The sequence below is a fragment of the Schistocerca serialis genome, chromosome 10 (assembly GCF_023864345.2).
Source record: "Schistocerca serialis cubense isolate TAMUIC-IGC-003099 chromosome 10, iqSchSeri2.2, whole genome shotgun sequence".
In the NCBI taxonomy this organism is placed as follows: Eukaryota; Metazoa; Arthropoda; class Insecta; order Orthoptera; family Acrididae; genus Schistocerca; species Schistocerca serialis.
In genome coordinates, this window is record NC_064647.1 from 228,647,828 (window position 1) to 228,651,522 (window position 3,695).

Below are 3,695 nucleotides of genomic sequence, written 5' to 3' on the forward strand. Positions count from 1 at the left end.
CTGCACATGTCAGTCGATGTGTTCGTACGCTTCTCAACAACAAATTCGGTGACCGATGGATTGGTAGAGGCGGACCAATTCCATGGCCTCCACGCTCTCCTGACCTCAACCCTCTTGACTTTCATTTATGGGGGCATTTGAAAGCTCTTGTCTACGCAATCCCGGTACCAAATGTAGAGATTCTTCGTGCTCGTATTGTGGACGGCTGTGATACAATACGTCATTCTCCAGGGCTGCATCAGCGCATCAGGGATTCCATGCGACGGAGGTTGGATGCATGTATTCTCGCTAACGGACATTTTGAACATTTCCTGTAACAAAGTGTTTGAAGTCACGCTGGTACGTTCTGTTGCTGTGTGTTTCCATTCCATGATTAATGTGATTTGAAGAGAAGTAATAAAATGAGCTATAACATGGAAAGTAAGCGTTTCCGGACACATGTCCACATAACATATTTTCTTTATATACTGAATACCACTCATAGATAACAAACAAAAAGGATTACAAAAATCAGGTAATGTTAAATGTAGGCTAGGCTACTGTAATAACGACGAAATATAACAAGAAAACTACCGTATCCTTCTACCCTACAGTAAGTAGGCCTATTAAAAACTGTATTCAAGAGTACCTACAGTTATTTACTACGAATAATGTTTCACCAACCTCGACAACTGCGGAAAACGTGCTTACAACTTGCCTGCGTCAACAGTCACGCAATAATACTGAAACCAAAATAATGCCTAGTGTTCTGATTCGGAACGAAATAATGTTTGACGTTGTAAAGTCGAATGAGCATGGCACAACAATTACAGGAACTTTCCGTTTACAGCAAGGACTGTCAGATATTGGCCTCAGAAAAGCTTGTGATGCTACCAGTATGCACGCAAACGCTAATTACGTACTAAAAACGATACACAACTAAATCGAACATGCATGCCAACGCGTAACAAGTCTCTCAATAATTCAAATACCCTTTAATCGTTTCCAAAAGTCCGCTGAACTTCAGTTCAACTCAAAAGCACGGCGAACATAGGAAGCGCGAGAGACGTTTGGTGCCATTTTTCTGCCTAAGCTAATCAACCAATCACGGGCAACTTCACCTATGGCCACTCTCTCCCTATACAGGCTCTCTAGTTACCCCTTACATCCTTACATTTGTCCTCTAGCCATGTCTGCTTAGCCATTTTGCACTTCCTGTCGATCTTATTTTTGAGACGTTTGTATTCCTTTTTGCCTGCTTCATTTACTGCATTTTTATATTTTCTCCTTTCATCAATTAAATTCAATATTTCTTCTGTTACCCAAGGATTTCTATTAGCCCTTGTCTTTTTACCTACTTGATCCTCTGCTGCCTTCACTACTTCATCCCTCAGAGCTACCCACTCTTCTTCTACTGTATTTCTTTCCCCCCATTCCTGAAAATTGTTCCCTTATGCTGTCCCTGAAACTCTATACAACCTCTGGTTTAGTCAGTTTATCCAGGTCCCACCTCCTTAAATTCCCACCTGTTTGCACTTTCTTCAGTTTTAATCTACAGTTCATAACCAATAGATTGTGGTCGGAGTCCACATCTGCCCCTGGAAATGTCCTACAATTTAAAACCTAGTTCCTAAATCTCTGTCTTGCCATTATATAATCTATCTGATACCTTTTAATATCTCCAGGATTCTTCCATGTATACAATCTTCTTATGTGATTCTTGAACCAAGTGTTAGCTATGATTAAGTTGTGCTCTGTGCAAAATTCTACCAGACGGCTTCCTCTTTCATTTCTTAGCCCCAATCCATATTCACCTACTATGTATCCTTCTCTCGCTTTTCCTACTGACGAATTCCAGTCACCTATGACTATTAAATTTTCGTCTCCCTTCACTACCTGAATAATTTCTTTTATCTCATCATACATTTCTTCAATTTCTTCGTCATCTGCAGAGCTGGTTGGCATATAAACTTGTACTACTGTAGTAGGCATGGGCTTTGTGTCTATCTTGGCCACAATAATGCGTTCACTATGCTGTTTGTAGTAGCTAACCCGCACTCCTATTTTTTTATTCATTATTAAACCTACTCCTGCATTACCCCTATTTGATTTTGTATTTATAACCCTGTATTCACCTGACCAGAAGTCTTGTTCCTCCTTGCAATATACATAGTTAAATTTGAAAACAGACCTGTAAATTGGCTGTGTGAAAATTATTAAAACACATTATTCTTATAAACAAAGGCATTTAACGAATGATTTCGCCATATTGTTTTGTGCTTTTGATTCGGTGAGTGTGTGCTCCACTACTGGCCATTCAAAAGTCCCACCCGCAGTTTGGCAAAAAAATGGCCGCCGTCATCGTCCGGTTGGCCGCTCTCTCCCTATACAGGCTCTCTAGTTCGGCAGCACAGGTCTAGTATCATTTGTTTATGTAGGTGGAAAATTAGCGTCACGCCAAAATAATAGGCTTAGTCTTCAACTAAGTAAATAAATACTTTCGACAGCAGCAAAACGTTCTTAAACAGTGTGATAGTAATAACATTCCAGCGTTCTGCATTATAATCATTTAAATAAATAAATTTGTAACATATGGCTAACTATCGTATGAAGTGATGAAATGGATTAAAAAGTATTGAAGCTGAGTGTGTGTGGACTTCCTGGCGTTCATATTACTGCAGAAAAGTCAATACTGTAAAGGTGCTCTTTTTAATTCAGTATAAAGATAATTTTTTGCTTTAGCGTTTGAGTGTAAATGTCACAGTGGAATGAAAATTTGCAACTTCGGAGTTTTTAAACTACTCTCGACTTTCAATAAAAGCTTGTGTAAATACAACAGTGTTTGTATTGGCGCTATCACTGAGTAATGAGTGTTCTGCACAGCAGTACAAAGTTTAGTTACAAAATTAAGTACTGAACCGGCAAAACACATACATTTATATAACCTGTTACCTATCAGAACCTTGACTGATTTAGAAAGTGAAAACGAAGCTGAACTCTTGAGGCAAAAGCCTTACTTTCCTATGTACCTTCAGTGTATTGTAGATAACACAAAAATTTCGAAATAGTCCTGTTCGGAATGCAATTCTTGTATTCCAATGACTCCAGATGCTAGATATTTCGATGTTGCTTATAATTTAATGCGAGATGCCACGGTATCTTGCATAGTTGTATTAGAATTTTGTGCAGAACTAGAAATACGGCTTAAAAATCTTGAAAATTGATTTTGTTCATTTGAAAATGATGTTCAAACGAAACATCGTGCTCCTCAGAAACTCCCTTATTATTGTATTTGATGTTCCCAAACAATTCCTACGAGATGACCATTTCCATATCCAACATTTGTGGGTCTTTTTTTCTTCGTCAATGTCACTATAAAATCCTTGGCTAAGAACTGCCCAACTCCCGTGCGAATCATTCCAGTTGTTGTCATCTTGAAACTGGTATTAGTAGACGACTTATCTTAGAAGAAAGATTCAGGAAAGGCAAACCTACGTTTCTAGCATTTGTAGACTTAGAGAAGGCTTTTGACAATGTTGACTGGAATACTCTTTCAAATTCTGAAGGTAGCAGGGGTAAAATACAGGGAGTGAAAGGCTATTTACGATTTGTACAGAAAGCAGATGGCAGTTATAAGAGTCGAGGGGCTTGAAAGGGAAGCAGTGGTTGGGAAGGGAGTGAGACAGGGTTGTAGCCTCTCCCCGATGCTATTCAAT